A 20,211-nucleotide genomic window follows, 5' to 3' on the forward strand; every position below is an offset into this window, starting at 1 on the left:
GGAAATGGTGATGTTATAGATGTTTCTGTGCAGTGTAATGCAGGGGATGTCGCAGATAATAACCAGTCCACAACTTAATAGTGGTTTCCTCTTATCTTTACTTGCGGTGGTTAGGCAGACCAGGGCACGGATACTAGCTTGTAGTAGAGGTCCGGGCGGCCTGAAAGCAAGTTGGGAATCCAACTCGCCATGGAGTCCTAAAGCATTAACTCCTTCATGACTGGAGCATTTTACGTTTTTGCCTTTTCGTTTTTTGCTCCCCTTGTTCCCAGAGCCATAACATTTTTATTTTTTGGTCAATATGGGCATGTGAGGGCTTATGTTTTGCAAGGTGAGTTGTATTTTTGAATGACATCACTGGTTTTAATATATAGTGTACTGGAAAAAAGTGCGGTGAAATTGCAAAAAAAGTGCAATTTCACAGTTGTTTTGTTTGTTTTTTTCACTGAATGATAAAACTGACCTGCCATTATTATTTTACAGGTCATTACGAGTTCGTAGACACCAAACATGTATAGGTTCTTTTTTATTTAAATGGTGAAACAAAAATCCAAAGTTTGCAAAAAAAAATTAAAAATGGTGCCATTTTATGAGACCCGCAGCGTCTCCATTTTTCGTGATCTGGGGCCGGGTGAGGGCTTATTTTTTGTGCGCAGACCTGTAGTTTTTATTGATACCATTTTGGGGTAGATCCTATGTGTTGATCGCCCGTTATTGCTTTTTATTGCAATATTGAGGCGACCGAAAAAAATAAATTTTGGCGTTTAGAATTTTTTTCTTGTCACAGCGTTTACCGATCAAATTAATTCTTTTTTTATATTGATGGATCGGGTGATTCTGAACGCTGCCTGCTTACCTACCTGGATCACCCACCAGCCTTCCTGCCATGCTCATCCACTGTATCGGTCAGCTCCTGTCATCTGACCCATGGGAGTCACCTGCTCTCACACAAGGTCGGTCCCAGAGTGGCACCTGGTTCACCTGCCCGGTTCCTCCCTGGTTCACGGAGTCGCCTAAGCCACCATGTGATCTGGGTCGGTCCAAGTAGGCACTTAGTTACACCCCTCTGGTCCCTCCTTGCACCGAAGCACAGAGGTTCCACCACCCAGACCCGTAACACCCTATAAGTCTGTCTCCAGGAGGACATCCTGTCCATGTGTCACCTCAACTCTCGGCTACACCTAATCTCTGTCCCTATCAGTCACAGGCAAAATATGTGCGAAATACTGCCATATCATGACCAGACCACATATTACCACCACATAGTCAATGAATACTACAATACTGACCATTAATAAAAACCCCAATACAAATAACACTAATAATACAATAAGTGCCATCATACACATGTAATGGATAATTATAGTTTACTGTACTGCTGGAGATTTGTGATGTAATATATGATCTGGCCTGTAGAGTGCAGTGGAGAGGCCAGAGTTGCAGCGCGGGGGTTTGGCAGTTGTTGACAGTTGCTAGGGAGTTGAAAGACTGAGTGAAGCTGCACATCATTGGAGAAAAGGTCTGGATACAGCGGTGCAACCCTGGATCTGGGACGTGTGGTTTGGCTTGATATGAACCAATTTGGGGAGGACAACCAAGGACACAGCATCTTGAGCTCGGCCTTGTGAGGCTCTATCTCAAAGGAGTTAGAGAAGTCCTGTGTTAGAGAGATCGGCAATCTCTAAGAGATTCAAGTCAGCATTTCTGATTATTTGGTACTCGACCCAGCAAGGACCCTTCTACTTCAGTCTGAGTAAGAACAGGTTCTATCGTACATCTAAATATATATAAATAACTTTACAGAAGTTTAGTTAGAAGAAAAGGCCTCTTCTGTAAAAGACACTTCAAAAACTGCTCTGAGTAGGCGATTACTAAAGTACTGGCACAACACTGTCGTTTTATGGCTTTATGCATAGAAAGGGTTAATCGTGTGTATTTTGCTTATATATAACTGTTAATTCTGTTAAGTGTACCTGCGTATACTTTTAGTTGGTATTATTTAGAATAACTGCTGTCATTGTATTTGTTACTTATACGCTGTTTACCTAACATAATTTCCTTGGTTTTATAAACTGGTTGGTTTATAAAACTAGGACCTAACTATAAGTCCTGTGCTGTGACCTTCCCTCGTCCACGTTTAACACAGGAGCTCTGTGTATAGTACACAGTATATAGTATAAGTGTACTGGTAATACAGGGCTTACCAGTGACATTATACACAGGAGCTCTGTATATAGTGTCATTGTAGAGGGTAATACAAAAAATGTTAGAAACGTGTGTTTCTTATTTCATTAAAATACTTTATTCTGGCCGTGTATTTATTGAAAAAGTGGTGACCACTTTACAAATGCAGTTAGTAATGGGGGCGTCTATCCTCCATTGCAAACCTGGGGTTCATGTCACCCGCCAATACAAGGCTGATGTGAACCACAAACCCATTACCCCCCTCGCCACCGCTACAGGGCAGTGGGAAGAGCGGAGGCTAAGCGCCAGATGCATCTTATGGATGCGCCATTTCTGGTACTGCTGAAGGGTGATATTATTAGCCGCGGAGGGGGCTAGTATCCATGGCCCCTTCCCTGGCTATTAGTATCAGCCTGTTGCTGTCTGTTTAGCCTTTTCTGGTTAGATTTTATAGGGGGACCCTACGTCAATTTTTTTCTGGGGTACCCCTGTAATCCAGCCAGTAAAGGCTAAACAAACAGCTGTGGGCTGATACTAATAGCCAGGTAACATTTTTGGCTAATGGCCTCTTCCCCAGCTACTAATATTAGTCCCCAGCGCTTGGCTTTCCCTCTGCTGGTTATAAAAATGACGCGCTTTGGACGCATATTTTTTGCTGCGTCCAAAACGCTGCATTCGATTGAACACAGGAAAGTCCACATATGTTCACTGAACCATGTGGATTTATCGCATTCTATACTTTCTCATGGTCAAATTTCAGTTGCGAAGACTAGCGACTCTGCAAGAGAATTTTACATGCTGCAGTCCTGAAAGACACACTGCATGTCCGTGTCCAAGGGTGATTCGCAGTCTCTGATGCACGCATAGCGGACATGGGATTTCTAGAGATCACATTCACTATGATATAACAACTGAATGCTGCGGGATTGACGCTGCATAAGTATGCAGTGTAAAACCTTCAGCTGCTCCTGATCGTGGCCACGTACCCAAATTCACCCGCATGTCAATTTCTGTAGCAGACACACTAGTCTCCGCTGCAGATTTTGACCGAATTTTGAAATGTCATTATATGCAGTGGATTCACATTTACTGACAACAAAAGTGCAGCATTATAACCCTGCATTTTTGATGCAACAAAAACACGCTGCGTCCAAAGTGTTGCTTCTAGCTGTTCGTGGGAATGTAGCAGCTAATGAAACAGCTGAGAGCTGTTATTATTTGGGAACATGTTTGACAGTTTGGTGATGACAAGGTGTGAATCATCACCAAAGTAAAGTAAAGAGTTAAATAAACACACAGACACAGAGTAAACACTTTATTTGAAATACAACAGACACATTCTTTAATCATTTAAATTAATCAATATACTAGCCCCAGTTCTGTAATCCAAAAAATAAGGTCCCATCAAATAACTTAATTTTAGCTCCAAAAAGCATCATTGATGTACAAAAAACGCTTCAAAAACCACATGAAAAATGCATTAAAAACACGTCAAAACCGCACGGTTTTTCCACACCAATTTTCCTGCCAAGGAGATGCAGAAACAGTCAGGAAAATTCTGCTTCAAATCCTGACCGTGCGCACATAGCCGAAAACTGTGTTGGTGCTACTTTAGATAGAGAGAGAGAGAGATAGATAGATAGATAGATAGATAGATAGATAATAGGTAGATTATAGATACATAGATAATAGATAGATAAATATGTTTTAACCACCATTGTCTTATATAATATAATATTGCTATATACTGTACAATATGTGAACTTGTTGTGCTTCATATTTGATTTGCGATTAATGAACTGACTTGGCACCACCTCTGTCGCATGGATGACGGTCTGATGACGCAGGACGGCCAGGTGCTGTTTACATTCGGGTTTTGCGCCAAAACGTTTTATGCAATTGAGGATGTTGGTCTCTGCCAGCAAATAAAGAACAAAGATCATAATGTTCCCAAATAAAGTTAGGATTATAGTTCATACAGAACTACAGATGCCATTGACGCTTACAGGAGACCCTTCCCCACCAGCAGCCCTCCACCCACCCATCCAACCGGCACAACTTGTCTATGATGCAAGTGTAAACAGGTACGCGGATGCAACAGCACAGATAATGAGGAGACAGTATTACTTAACTGACACTTCTATCTATGTACAGTGGGGTAAATATGCATCTGATAAACTTATTACAGTTACAGAGGTCAATAGACACCAATGAATCTAATGGGCCAAACAGACCTAGAATACACCAAAAGTAATAAGGGCAAAAAAACAAAGTTGAAAGTTGACAATTGCCAATACTTTAATGAAAACATTTAAAAAGTACATACAACAATAATAAAAACAAGGCACACCACAGATGAAAAAGGTGGTAGGGTGCCTGGACCCATAATATGTATAAGCTAACAACTATGTCATTCAAGTAGCTAACATAGGCATATAGTTGATATTCAGTACAAAATAAGATATTAAATACATCGAGTAACAGAGAAAATATATATACTTGCTACAGAGAATAATAACAATCCATAAATATATAAATTAATAGTTAATAAATAACCTCTGTTGGTCAATCATCCCAGTAGAATTACATGTATAAATATCAATGCCCAAAGGGACTATTAAAGAGACTAAGATATAACCATAATTACCAACAAGCTCAGGTCAGTGGTCCAGGCACCCACCACGCATCCGACGCGCGTTTCGCACGGGAAATGCTTCGTCCAGGGGTGATGGGATGCTGGAATGGGTAGGTATATATAAGGATCCCCTATATATCTTTATTAAAACCGATCCCCCGTCACTTTAAAGTGACTCACAATTCTGACCCAACTGGATTGGTGTTTAGAGGCATTGATCGTGTTTTTTTGAGCCCCAGAGGGGGTAACTGGAGAAAAATATTGGCCCAAAAAGAAACAAAATGAATTTATAAATTGAATACTATATCCCCCCACGGACTCAATGATCATAACAGCTTTGTGCCTTTCCTCTAAATTGCCTTGTACTTTTATGGATGTTCTTTCCACCTTTTGACCTGAGTCCTATGTATGCTGGTTTTATTCCATTTTTATCCCCCCTTTTTTATTGTCTTTTGTTGTATGTTGTTGTTGTTTTCCCTTGAGGTTGTTGGATTCCCAGGCCTTCCTGTGATGGCTGCCATATGCTGTCTGTTTGTTTGATTCATATGCATTTTTTTGCTGTTTTTGCTGCTGTTTTTTGTCTACTGCACTACATCGTGATGTATTAGTTATTTTATGCACATAACATGCTCCTTGTCAATAGGCATTGTAATGCACACGCCCGGGCTGAGCGGCGTGTGCGTGTGATTGTAGTGATTCCACTGGACCGTGCCGGAGAGTGAATGCCTGGAGGGGCGTAACTAGGTATTCACCCGATCCGACCAGGGTCGCACGACGGCATACGACGCCAGTGCACCAAGGAGGAACCGAGCAGAGGGACCAGGTGCTACTCCAGGACAGACCCCGGACACGGCTGTTGACCCACACAGGGGAATACAGGAACAGACTGGTAGGCTGGCACACAGACTGGTGGATATAGGCAGGCACGACTGGTATGCAGGCAGGCGGGTATGCAGGCAGGGGAGTACAGGCAAGCACAGCTATAGTGCAGACAGGGAGGCACTAGCAGGTAGGAACACAGGCGGAATAGGACCCAGTACACACTGGGACTCAGGAACAATACAGGCAGAGGGCTACAGGCAAGCACAGCTAGAGTGCAGACAGGGAGGCACTAGCAGGTAGGGACACTGGCGGGATAGGACCCAGTACACACTGGGACTCAGGAACAGAACCACAGATGTGGCGGACAAACACAGCAGAGTGAGGCCGCCCAGAGAGGTGAGCGAGAACAGGGCAGGACAAGGCCGCCTGGAGCGGTGAGCAAGTGTAGAGCAGGACCAGGCCGCCAGGAGCGGTGAGCAAAGGGTCAGAGCTGAGCGAGACTGCCGGAGCAGTGAGCAAGAGTAAAGCAGGACGAGACCGCCTGGAGCGGTGAGCAAGAGTGGAGCAAGACTGCCGGAGCAGTGAGCAAAAGGATAAGAGCGGAGCGAGACTGCCGGAGCAGTGAGCAAAAGGGTCAGAGCGGAGCAAGGCTGCCGGAGCAGTGAGCAAAGGAGTCAGAGCAGGCTAGAACCGCCGGAGCGGTAAGCAAAGGAGTCAGAGCAGGCTAGAACCGCCGGAGCGGTAAGCAAAGGAGTAAGAGCAGGCTAGACTGAGCAGGGGGAACAGGACTCTGTTCACACGGAACAGACAGGAAGGGAAAGGCAGAGCCAGATACCCACAGGGTACTTGCAGTGAAGAAGCGAGTGGACCAGAAACTCACAAACGGGAGTACAGAGACATCAAGCAGGAGTTAGGTACGAGTTCAGACTCTGCAGAAAAAGGAAGGGAACGGACATAGAGGCAAAACAGGTAAAGGATAGGAGAGAGTTCAGACTGGAACTGAGTGTACGGAGGAGACCGACACTGCAGCGGAATACAGGAGCGGGTCTGGGAATACGGCCCCCAGAGAGGCAGGACGAACAGGCAAGGAGCGTGTTCAGACAGGATAGACAAGATACAGGAGCGGGTCTAGGTAATCGGCCCCTAGAAGGCAAGAGGAACAGGCTAGGAGCGTGTTCAGACAGGTCAGACAAGATACAGGAACGGGTCTAGGAAATCGGCCCCTAGAAGGCAGGAGGAACAGGCTAGGAGCGTGTTCAGACAGGCCTGGAAATACAGCCTCCAGGATAGGCAGACAAGAGAACACAGACAGGACTCAGTTCAGACACGGGAACTGATACCGCAAGGCAGGAGACATAGACAGGACTCAGTTCAGACACGGGAACTGATACCACAAGGCAGGAGACATAGACAGGACCTGGCACCTTCAGAGTGCAAGCACACACTGAAAGAAACACTATGCTCAGGCAGGGATAGATGGGAGCAGCTGAGCTATATACCAGGTGACAGACAGCAATAGGCTGAGGACGCACAAGGGGTGTGACCCACAGCAGGTACAAAAAGCAGGAAGTGATCGGGCGCCGCCCTTAAGCAGCAGAAACAGACACAAACAGACAGCATGGAGGGAAGCCAGAGAGACATTCTGGACTGGAGATCAAGTGCGCGCTCTTGCACAGTGGGAGATGGACCACCATGCAAGGACGCCGCCAGGTATGTTACAGGCATATATGTATAGCACATGTCACTTTTAGTACATGAGGTACTTCTTAATAATATATTTGCATATAGTTTTTTACTATTATGGATTGGTGCTATATATGTATTTTTTGCACAGGAGGTCAGCATACGGTCCCCGTGCTGAAGGAAACGTAGTGAAGTTCAACCTGGACTGAGGTTGGGGCTTCATCCAGGACCAGCAGTCTGAGACGGATCTTTTTGTAAACCGGAGGGACGTGGAGTCCCACCTAAAAGAAGGTCAGAGTGGTGAGAGTGGCTGGTATGCCCTGAATGTCAACAGGGTGGAGAAAAGGAGCAGTTCTTCACCCTACAGTGCTGAAGATCCGGCTGGGCCAGCCTACAGTGGACAAGAGCTTCCCCGGAGGGAGCACCACTACTAAGCACAGTAGATGGAAATGACTCGCCCAGGGGATATAGGGAAACTCGGTACCCGGGCCTTTACCTTCGTTGTAGGTTGTCACAGCAGTCGGCTCCTGGGCCCGTACTCTGGGGTCTCTCTTGAAAAAGGGGCTGTCATGGAGTTCCCGGACCTTCTTAGTGCCCTTGTCTCGGTGACTTAGATGTGGGAGTACGGCAACGGCACCATGGAAGTGCAGAAGCCTCCGGTTTTCTGGCTGAGACATGAAGTACTCGGCCAGTCCGGGGACCGGTTTCCCTCTTGCGGCCTGATCCCTCTGACACCTGGCAAACTCGGACATACGGGTGGCTTCCTGCTCCTTCCGTACCCCTGGGATCCCCTCCTCTTTACGGAGCCTTCCTCCTCTGCTCCCCTCCTAGGCCTTCCTGGCTAGGCCCCACTCTGGAGCAGGGCTCCCGAAGAGCCTCTGCTCCCCTCCTCTCCAAGACTACTCCTCCTCAGACTCTCCTCACTTTCTAAGATGGCTTCTCTTTATATATGTTTTACTATAGTGCTCCCCAGAGCTACATACTCCACCCACACGCACTACATGGTTCCCCCTCTCTTTGTTTCCCCCCTCCTCCAGCCAGGGACAGGGCAGCAATCACAGTGCATCTTGCCCTTCCAGCCGGTCTGGAGTAGTGTAGTGTCGGGTGCAGGTGTTGGGGTCTCGGGCTGCACTCCATCCTTACCTGAGAGAAGGAGATACCACACCTCTGGATGAGGTGCAGTACCCCTGTGACGACTGAACCCTCAGGGAGCCCACAGAAACTTAAACTGTATATAGTTATCCGTTAGGGTGCAGCAGAGACACTGCAAGTTAAAAAAGTTTGTGTTTACCCAGTTACCCGGAAATGGTACAAAGAATTGACAGGCTGAGGACTGTGAGCAGCCAAAGACTTCCATTGTAAATAGTTGCACTTATTAAAGTGCCCCCTATTGGTTTTATGTAAAAGGACCATAGAACAAAAACCCGTTTGGCGTGACCGAAGATGTGGTCCAACACCTGGGTCATCTATGTCCTGCAGCCTCGCCCAGGGCCTACGTTGAGGGTTTTCAGGCGGGTCCCTCATGTTGTTCAAAATTGCACCTTACTGAAGAATGGACACCCGATTACAGATCGTGCTGTAACCTGTTGAAAAATGTTTAAAGAGAAAAATGTTTTATATATATAAAGAAAGATGTTCTTTAAAAAAGTTTTATAATGTTTTGATAACCAGTAACGTTAAAGAAAAAGTGCCTCCCATAAAGGGAAGAAATGTTATGTTTATGATCTTCTATGTGATGCATCCAAATTTTTGCAAGTCTTTAAAATACCCTGTCTTTTAATCTGTTCCAGCCTGCGGACGTGCTGTGTTTTACCAGGGGGGGTATGTGGTGCCCCTGAGGGTTCGGTCACCACAGAGGTACTGCATCTCATCCAGAGGTGTGGTATCTCACTCTCAGGTAAGGAAGGAGTATGGCTCGGGACCCTAACACCTGCATCCAACAGATACCCGCAGTGGGGGTAGGGCGAGATTGCTCCAGAGGGAGAGCACAGTCCGGGTTCCCTAGCTGGCGGGAGGAGCTATGTAGTAGGTGTGGGTGGAGGAGGCAGCTTAGGGGAGCATAAGATAGGAAGGTATAAATAGGAAGCTATCTTAGAGAGGAGAGGAGTTCAGCCAGTCAGAGGAGGAGAAGTGGAAGGAGTAGAGGCTCTGCAGGAGCTCTGCTCAGGAGGAGGGCCTGGTGAGAGGCCCAGGACTGGAAGAGGAGAGAGGAGCAGGAAGGGCTCCAGACACGAGGAAAGGATCCCAGGGATACGGGCAGTGCTGGAGGCCACCCGTATGCCCAAATCTGCCAGGCGGTGGAGGGGTCAGGCCATACAAAGGGAACTGGTCCCTCAACTAGCGGAGGACTCTATGCCCAACTAAAAAACGGAGGCTGCAGTACTTTATGTCCTGAGGCCACAAGTCCACACCAGTCTCACCGAGAAGGTAGCCACATAGGACCCAGGGGATGGAACAGACATCACCTGCCAAGGCCCGCGGGTACCGGATTGGGGACACTAGGTGTCAGGTGCAGAGAGAAGGCCAGAGAGAGAGAGAGAACACACATAAGGGGGTCCTGCTAAGTACTCCGGAGTTACCTGGGGGTGGACTGAACCCCTCCCTGAGTAAGCGCAGCACGCCGAGGGAAGTTACACTGGTACCTGTAACCTGAACTACAACAACCGTGAGTAAAGACCCTGAGGACTGCACTACACGGCCTCTGTGGTTATTACTGTGCCATCGACCTCTGCACTACAACGCCGAGCACAACCTATAACATCAACACTGCCCTGTAGCTAGCTCTTCCTGTGGAGAGTCATACCATCCCTGCTGCAGTAACATCAGCTTCAGAGGACTGCTCCGCAGCAGCGGCCCCTTTAGCCGCATTCCACAGGTGGCGTCACAAACTTATTACAAACACTATAAATCCCCTATCCTTATGCCCTTTTATTGACCGCCCTGGGTCACGGACCGGGTCACCCCCAGCATCTACCGGCCCGGCACCGAGTACACCACCGCTCAGGGGGCGCGTCATACACATTGACTGCACCAGCAGAGTAGTGAGTGCAGCTCTGGAGTATAATACAGGATGCAACCCAGGATCAGTAATGTAATGTATGTACACAGTGACTGCACCAGCAGAATAGTGAGTGCAGCTCTGGAGTATAATACAGGATGCAACTCAGGATCAGTAATGTAATGTATGCACACAGTGACTGCACCAGCAGAATAGTGAGTGCAGCTCTGGAGTATAATACAGGATGTAACTCAGGATCAGTAATGTAATGTATGTACACGGTGACACCACCAGCAGAATAGTGAGTGCAGCTCTGGAGTATAATACAGGATGTAACTCAGAATCAGTAATGTAATGTATGTACACAGTGACTGCACCAGCACAATAGTGAGTGCAGCTCTGGAGTATAATACAGGATGCAACCCAGGATCAGTAATGTAATGTATGTACACAGTGACTGCACCAGCAGAATAGTGAGTGCAGCTCTGGAGTATAATACAGGATGCAACTCAGGATCAGTAATGTAATGTATGTACACAGTGACTGCACCAGCAGAATAGTGAGTGCAGCTCTGGAGTATAATACAGGATGTAACTCAGGATCAGTAATGTAATGTATGTACACGGTGACACCACCAGCAGAATAGTGAGTGCAGCTCTGGAGTATAATACAGGATGTAACTCAGGATCAGTAATGTATGTACACGGTGACACAACCAGCAGAATAGTGAGTGCAGCTCTGGAGTATAATACAGGATGTAACTCAGGATCAGTAATGTAATGTACACAGTGACTCCACCAGCAGAATAGTGAGTGCAGCTCTGGAGTATAATACAGGATGCAACTCAGGATCAGTAATGTAATGTATGCACACAGTGACTGCACCAGCAGAATAGTGAGTGCAGCTCTGGAGTATAATACAGGATGTAATTCAGGATCAGTAATGTAATGTATGTACACGGTGACACCACCAGCAGAATAGTGAGTGCAGCTCTGGAGTATAATACAGGATGTAACTCAGAATCAGTAATGTAATGTATGTACACAGTGACTGCACCAGCACAATAGTGAGTGCAGCTCTGGAGTATAATACAGGATGCAACCCAGGATCAGTAATGTAATGTATGTACACAGTGACTGCACCAGCAGAATAGTGAGTGCAGCTCTGGAGTATAATACAGGATGCAACTCAGGATCAGTAATGTAATGTATGTACACAGTGACTGCACCAGCAGAATAGTGAGTGCAGCTCTGGAGTATAATACAGGATGTAACTCAGGATCAGTAATGTAATGTATGTACACGGTGACACCACCAGCAGAATAGTGAGTGCAGCTCTGGAGTATAATACAGGATGTAACTCAGGATCAGTAATGTATGTACACGGTGACACAACCAGCAGAATAGTGAGTGCAGCTCTGGAGTATAATACAGGATGTAACTCAGGATCAGTAATGTAATGTACACAGTGACTCCACCAGCAGAATAGTGAGTGCAGCTCTGGAGTATAATACAGGATGTAACTCAGGATCAGTAATGTAATGTATGTACACAGTGACTGCACCAGCAGAATAGTGAGTGCAGCTCTGGAGTATAATACAGGATGTAACTCAGGATCAGTAATGTAATGTAATGTATGTACATGGTGACACCACCAGCAGAATAGTGAGTGCAGCTCTGGAGTATAATACAGGATGTAACTCAGGATCAGTAATGTATTGTAAGTACACAGTGACTCTAGAGCAGAATAGTAAGTGCAGCTCTGGAGTATAATACAGGATGTAACTTAGGATCAGAAATGTTAAGTATGTACACGGTGACTGCACCAGCAGAATAGTGAGTGCAGCTCCAGAGTATAATACAGGATGTAACTCAGGATCAGTAATGTAATGTATGTACACATTGACTGCCCCAGCAGAATAGTGAGTGCAGCTCTGATCAGCTGCTGCTCAGTGTGATGATTGTGGGTGTTGTGGCTGCAGATCCTGCTGTGTGCTCCAGCTCTCCTGAGAACCAACACCTCTCCACCTGGGGACCTGCTCTCTGTCCTACCCAGGGAGGGAGTGGGATTCCTGGGATGAGTGATGGAGCCAAGTCCCAGGCTTCTTCTTCCCGAACCAGGCCAGCGGGAGGCAGGAGAAACCAGCAACGGCCTGCACATCGGAGGACTCGGGGGTGAAACGCTTCACCAGGATTCGCAGCAATGTGGTTTCTACTTCCCCCGGGACTGTGGGGACTCTCAGAAGCCGCAAGGCTTCCAGCATGGCGTTAAAGCCGGACAGCGGCGTGCATGATGGTGCTCCTTCTGGAGGAAAGCTGAGTGCTCACGGAGGTGAGGCCGACCTCCCTGAGGGGGCGTTGGGGGTTGCAGGGACCCCGGGAGTCTGTGTCCACATATGCCTCCCGGGTCATGATCCACCTCCGTGAGTATGAAGATGCGAGTAAGCTCGTCAGGAGGCTACGGGAGGAGCTGCGCTGCACAGCGCCAAAGCTGCAGGTGCCTCCAAACAGGGGAAGGCTAAACTCCAGGCCGAAGTAAAGAGGCTAACATCTGAAATTAATGTGCTGGAACTAAGAAAAGCCACCATCAGAGAGCAGAGTGGTCCATTCAAGGAAAATATGATAAATGAAGACCTCTTCAGAGAAATAGCTGATAACAGAGAGCAGAGGCAGATGGGGCTGCAGCCTGAGAGCCAGGTGGATGATGAGAGTGATGATGACCAGCAGGAAGCCCCACCTGGCAGCCTGCAAAGTCACCCGCAGGCCACGTGCAGGGAGCTCCCTGCAGGACAGACGACAGTGACATCCGGTCGCAGTTCTGCCGGCTCTGGGGAGGACAGTGACAGCAGCGGCCAGGAAGGGGGGCACTAATGGCCGAGATAAAGCTCCTGGAGTCCCCAATGTGCCTCCAAAACTTCCATCTTGGTGACGATCTACCAGAAGAGGCACCTGGGGGCCACAAAAAGGCTAAGAAGACCAAGCCAAAGCTGCAGGAAGCGGTAAGCTATGTCTATGCCCCCCTCCCTGTACCCCCTCAGTCGGCGGCAGGCTCACCTTGCTATATAAGCCCCATTGCCCAGCCCAGCCCGGGTTCTGCTGTGGATCCGGTGCAAAGACGTGGGGAGATTGCACAGCGCGGTAGTGAGGCGCAGAGCTCCCACTCTGCTTGTAGTAGCGAGGACGTAGCATGAGGTGCATCAGCCGAGAGGCAGGACAGTGAAGGCGGCCCGGTGGCGGGCATTCGGTCAGGCCACGATGCTGTGGTGCGCTCCTCAGTGGGATGGGGGAGCGGCCCGGTGTCAGGACCAGCTCCGGTAGCCTCGGCGCCTCTGAATGCTGTTGCCACTGATCACTTAGTTGAGAAGCGGCGGCAGTGTGAGGGGGCTGTCGGGGCTGAGCGTTCCAGTCCTCCCACCAAAGTGCTATTCTGTGTTGGCGCCGCTGGTCAGGAAGATCCTGATGCTAAAGATTAGCGGCGCCTCACAACACCTAAAGATCAGCGGTACATCGCTACAAATGCAAAACAACATAAATTACAGACTGATGATGTGGAGGGCACACATAAGACCAGGGGTGAGGTCGCCTCCAGTTCTATGGAGGTGACTGAGCCCCTTGTGCCTGATGATGCTGAGGTCAAAATGTCATCCACCATTATTACTGGTCCAGCAGGAATGAATGTGGTGGTGGGTGTGAATGAGGCCAATTCATTGTCTAGTGATGAGGTTGCTGGTTTGGTGGAGGGTGAGATGGAGGTGGGTAATGGTGATGCTGTTGGGGCTGATGTAGTCACTGGTCCGGTTGCCCCCCCGGGGTGGCAACGCCTGTCCAGATTTATGCCAGTGTCACCTCCTGGGCAGATAGGGCATCCTCCTCGTCTCTGGGCTTTGGGGACGGCATGTTGCAATAGCGCCTTCCGGAGTCTCTAAAGAAAGTGGAGAGATCACTAATGGTAGAGGGTCGAGAGGTTGATCTATCCTTCTGGATAGAGAGGCATGGCTTCGGGGGTCTTATGAGAGCAAAAAGGGGGGGATACAGTGTGGTCCCTCCCAACAGCCGGGCCAGGCAGTGTGCGTAGGAATGTGGTCCGTCTTCGGTGGAGGGGCAGTGATGCATGCCCTCCAAGGTCTAAAGTTTTGGAGCTCCTGCTGAGGACGGGCTTCAAGGCGATTGACATCTACTCCTTGACACATCCCTATTCCATGCCTGAGCTTGATGTCAGCTTTGTTCGGCCAGAGGGGCTTGAGCTCTTCTGGACGTATTATGAGTTGGCAAAAAATGAGCTCGGCTGGCGAGACTTTGCCGTTCAGGCAGTGTCTCGCCAAAACCAAATCAAGAAAGTGACTGTGATGACTCATAACGAGTCACTTTCTTGCTATGACATCATGACGTGGCTTGGTCGGTATGGAGAGGTGGTGGAGATACCAAAGAAAAACCGCGGCGAGTTTGGTATCTGGTCAGGGGCCTGGACGTTTATGTTAAAACTTAAGCGTTCAGGTGGTACAGTTGCCCACATTCCATCATCAGCCTTCCTGGGTAGGGATCATATCCTGGTCTTCTACCAGGGGCAACCGAAGCTCTGTCACAGGTGCAGCGACCCCACACACTTCAGTGCAAACTGCACTGTGCAGAAATGTGCATTGTGTGGGGGTGTCGGCCATCTTTTTGCCTCTTGTGTGGAGATTAGGTGCCACCTGTGTGGTGAGTTAGGTCACCCATTCAGCCGTTGTCCTCGCTCCTTCGCTAATGCAGTCAAGACCCCAGTGGGAGAAAGCTGTGAGGCCGATTCTGCTGGGGAGGGGACTAACAGGGGTGGGAGAGCTGAGGGGCCAGGAGAAAAAGCAATAAAAAGACGCCTGCCCAGCTGAGACGTCTAGACAAGCTCAGACAGGAGAGGGAGCGGGGCAAGCCCCGGGCTACTGGGGCAGCCCCTGTCCTGAATTCCAGTCCTGCTGCTGAGACCCCGAGGGATGATGAGTTGGATGAGGAGGTCAGGAGGATCCACAGGGAGGAAACCGCCTCTGTCTCAAAATCCTCCCATTATGAAAGTATGGATGAGGATAATAAGCGGTGGGAGAGAACAAGTGTAAGCTCGGCACCAAAAAGAAGAGAAAGTAGGGAGATAAAACATCTTCTCCCGCTCTGACCAAGGTACCTAAGGAAGGTAAAACTGACTCCCCTCTGGTTGGTCTTTCTAACCGGTTCCAAGCCCTTGATAACATCTCTTCCTCTGAAGAGGAGGCTGAGGGTGAGGTTCCGGCTTCGGCGGAGCTTACAAGGGGCGCCGAGTCTCCTTCTCCTGGGGATGAAAGGTCCTTGGGGGGAGGGACTGGCCCAGAGTCCGGAGACGAGGACGAAAAAAGAAGGAAAAGTGTGGGAATGGACACCTCTGTATCATTAAAGAGGGGGAAGGATTCCTCCTCTGAGGCAGAAGATAAGAGGAGTGAAAAGAAGAAAGCCATCTAACTCAATCACCAATGATGGCGGTACCCACTCCGTTGACGCTGGCGTCCATTAATGTTGCCAGCATTAAGTCAAATATGGCTTTGATTTTCTCAGCCGGATTGAAGCTGACATTTTCTTTTTGCAAGAGACCAGGCTGCCAAATATGGCAGAGGTGTTTATAGCTAAGAGGGAGTGGAGACTCGGGCCCTCCTATTGGTCTCTTGCGGCCGAGCCGTATAGCGGAGTGGCGGTCCTTTTTACCGCACCGGTAGAATGCCGACTGGTTATTGAGTTAGAAATGGGGAGGTGCCTGATATTAGATGTCCTCATGAAGGGACAGGATCTTCGGCCCATTAACATCTATGGTCCCCAATCTAAGTGTGACCGGAAGTGTCTCTTTATGAGGATCAAGCCCTACCTTTTTACGAGTCGGCAGGTCGTTTTTGGAGGGGCCTTCAATACTGAGGTAGCTGCGAGGAGATCTCCAGAGTGAAATCTTTGCTATTGAGGTGTCAGTATGATAGACACGCATCTTTGGTTTTTGAGAGGGATTACGGGAAGTACCGCTCGCCCGACCCTTACAGAAACTGCAATATGTCAGTGAATAGTAAAGTTGTTACAGGACTGGTTGACACTGCGGGTTCCCTGAAAAGATCCAGATCAGGGATCCTGGAGGTCATCAGATACTTTTACTCGCACCCCTTGGGGAAGAGGGATCTGGATTGGGATGAGATGTCGGCTTTTCTGGCTGAAGCCTTCCCCGAACCAGGAATAGACCCCTCTCTTGGCGTTTTGACAGACATGATCAGGGAACAGGAAGTTAAGTTGGCGATTGAAGGGCTTGCCCTAAAGAAATCTCCCGGTCCAGATGGCTTAACATCTGAATTCTATAAGACCTTTAAGGACGCCTTGGTTCCCCTCTTGACTGAGGTATTTAATGAGTGTCTTTCTTCGGGCACTCTGCCAAAGTCAAAGAGGAGGTCTGCCCTGATCATCTTGTCAAAGGGTAAGGACTCATCTTGCATTGAGAATTGGCGTCCCATAGCGCTTCTCAATGCAGACAGGAAGGTTTTGGCAAAGGTGCTGTTTAATCGGCTGGTGAAATTTGTGCCCCGACTCCTTTCGGGAGCCCAGCATTGCTCTGTTCCGGGCCGCAGTACAATTAGTGCTGTACTCTGTGTCCGAGAGGCGGTGGAGCAGGGTAGGGCTGGCCACTGGAAGGGGTACATGCTGTCATTGGACCAGGCAAAAGCGTTTAATCGGGTTAATCATAAGTACCTCTGGTCTGTCCTTCTGAGGTATGGCCTGCCGGGGGGGGTTTGTTGATTGGCTTAAGACCTTGTACGCTGGGGCAGAGCGTTTCCCACTTGTGAATGGTTGGATTGGCAGCTCTTTTGAGGTTGGGTGTGGTGTTCGCCAGGGTTGTCCCTTGAGCCCGCTGCTGTACGTGTTTGCGATTGAGCCACTTCTTAGGAGGGTGGAGTGTGGACCGTTGGCTGGGATCGGGATGGACCAGGCAGCACCGGAAGCCACTCTGAGAGTGGTGGCGTATGCCGATGACGTCACCGTTTTTGTTTCCTCTGATGGGGAGGCAGAATGGCTGATGTCAGAGGTAAATCGCTACTCGGAGGCATCCGGGTCTAAGATCAACCGGGATAAGTTTGAGAGTCTCTTGTTTTGATCTCCCGGACACCCTTCCAGGACCTAAAGTCTCTGCAAAAGTTCTTGGCTTCGAATTTGGCCAGGGGGATTACCCTAAACATAATTGGGACAGCAGGCTAGAGATCGCCACTCAGAAGGTGAACCAATGGAAGGGTTGGTCTTTGACCCTAAGGGAAAGGATAAACCTGATCAAAACTTACCTGCTCTCTTTGCTGATCTATCTGGGCAGTGCATCTTGCCGGAGCCTCTCTGGACTCGGGTCTACAGTTTGTTCTTCCAACTGTTATGGGGGAATAGACTGAACCTGGTGAAGAGGGAGGTTATTTACTATACGAGGAGACTAGGAGGGTTGGGTATGGTCAACCTTGTGGTATTCCATGTGAATACCTTCATTAAGATCAATATTGCAAACCTCTGGAAAGAGAGGGCTCCTCCGTGGGTATTCTCTTGTAGGGGATGGTTTCAGCCTTTCTTCCAGGAATGGGAGACAGGAGAGCAAGTGAAGGATCTACGCACACCGCATGGACATCTCCCGGCTTACGCTACCGTGGTTCTGAAGGTAATTTGCCGGTGGGGTCTGGGAATGTGGGAGGTCAAAACTCTGCCAAGGAAGCTCCTTGACAAAAGGGTTCTGTTGACCAATTTTCAAAGGCCTCTGGGATTGCCCAAGTCGGGATCTTGGGGTGGGTCTGCATCTTTTGAATTCTATCAGGATCCCCTCGAAGTTTTGGGACTTGGCTTGGCGCTGCTTCCATGGGAAACTGTGTGTGAGGGACAATCTGAAGTGTAGGAGCTCTGAAGACAGGAACTGTCCTCGGGAGCATTGTGGAACCATGCTTGAAAGCATGAACCACTTCCTGCTTCATTGTCCCTTTAACACAGAGGTGTACAACAGGGTGGGCGCCTCCATTGGCTGGCCCCGGCTGGCCAGTCTCTCTTATGCGGAATGGGCCTATGGAGCATTCGGGGACCTGGGTGGTCGGGACCGCTGCACCTTATTTCTAGTTAGCGCAGTGGTTAGGTATCACACGTGGAATGCATGGTGCTTAGTATCGACACAATGGAAAATCCTCCCAGTGGACGATGTGTTTAGGACCATACTCGTTGACTTGGTGAAGGTGCGTTCTCTGGAGTATGAGAGACTGGGTACACGGAGGGCCGCTCTCCTCTGGAGGGGCTTTTCTTTTAGTGTGCCCTAGTCTGGTCATCTCCTCTCCTGGTGGTGGGCTGCTGCTGACACCATAGATTTTTGTTTTATTGATCAGTAGACAGTGATTTTGGGCTTTGTCAGTTCTGGTTATTGTATTGTTTGTTTCTGTATATATTGTATATATGGGTTTGGGTGTAGGTGTTAGGTTGGGTGGTGGGAAAAGGGGGGAGGTGGGTTCATCTTGAGGGACACTGGTTATTTGGGTGAAAAACTGGCACTGCCTGTTCTGGCCTATGGACGTTGGATATAGGCATGAGACGCAGGACCAGCTCTCAGGTCAGTGCCGGGGAGGGACTGGTGGGCTCGAGTGTGGGGGGTTTTGTTTAGTATTGTATATATTTGTATAGTTAGCATTTATTTTATATTAATTTAAAAAAAAAAAAGTTTGTATATATTTGGCAGCTATTGTTTATTTTGTTTATGTTTATTATATTTATTGTTTGTGGTTATTATTTTCTTTGGTAACCGGACCAGATGTCATGGTGTAGGTAGTTATTATTGTTATTGTGTATATATGTATAATATGTGTGTGAGGAGAGAGGGAGCGGCTGGACCAGTTCATTACATTGTTTATTTTCTGGTTATTCTTATTGTTATGTTTTTCATTTTTATAATAAAAGATCTACAGGATGTAACTCAGGATCAGTAATGTAATGTATGTACACAGTGACTGCACCAGCAGAATAGTGAGTGCAGCTCTGGAGTATAATACTGGATGTAACTCAGGATCAGTAATGTAATGTATGTACAAAGTGACTGCACCAGCAGAATAGTGAGTGCAGCTCTGGAGTATAATACAGGATGTAACTCAGGATCAGTAATGTAATCTATGTACACAGTGACTGCCCCAGCAGAATAGTGAGTGCAGCTCTGGAGTATAATACAGGAGGTAACTCAGGATCAGTAATGTAATGTATGTACACAGTGACTGTACCAGCAGAATAGTGAGTGCAGCTCTGGAGTATAATACAGGAGGTAACTCAGGATCAGTAATGTAATGTATGTACATAGTGACTGCACTAGCACAATAGTGAGTGCAGCTCTGGAGTATAATACAGGAGGTAACTCAGGATCAGTAATGTAATGTATGTACACAGTGACTGCACCAGCAGAATAGTGAGTGCAGCTCTGGAGTATAATGCAGGATGTAACTCAGGATCAGTAATGTAATGTATGTACACATTGACTGCACCAGCAGAATAGTGAGTGCAGCTCTGGAGTATAAAACAGGAGGTAACTCAGGATCAGTAATGTAATGTATGTACACAGTGACTGCACCAGCAGAATAGTGAGTGCAGCTCTGGAGTGTAAAACAGGAGGTAACTCAGGATCAATAATGTAATGTATCTACACAGTGACTGCACCAGCAGAATAGTGAGTGCAGCTCTGGAGTATAAAACAGGAGGTAACTCAGAATCAGTAATGTAATGTATGTACACAGTGACTGCACTAGCACAATAGTGAGTGCAGCTCTGGAGTATAAAACAGGAGGTAACTCAGAATCAGTAATGTAATGTATGTACACAGTGACTGCACCAGCAGAATAGTGAGTGCAGCTCTGGAGTATAAAGCAGGA

Source organism: Phyllobates terribilis, unplaced genomic scaffold (genome assembly GCF_046119375.1).
Source record: "Phyllobates terribilis strain yellow unplaced genomic scaffold, ASM4611937v1 Scaffold_267__1_contigs__length_2608826, whole genome shotgun sequence".
Taxonomy (NCBI): Eukaryota; Metazoa; Chordata; class Amphibia; order Anura; family Dendrobatidae; genus Phyllobates; species Phyllobates terribilis.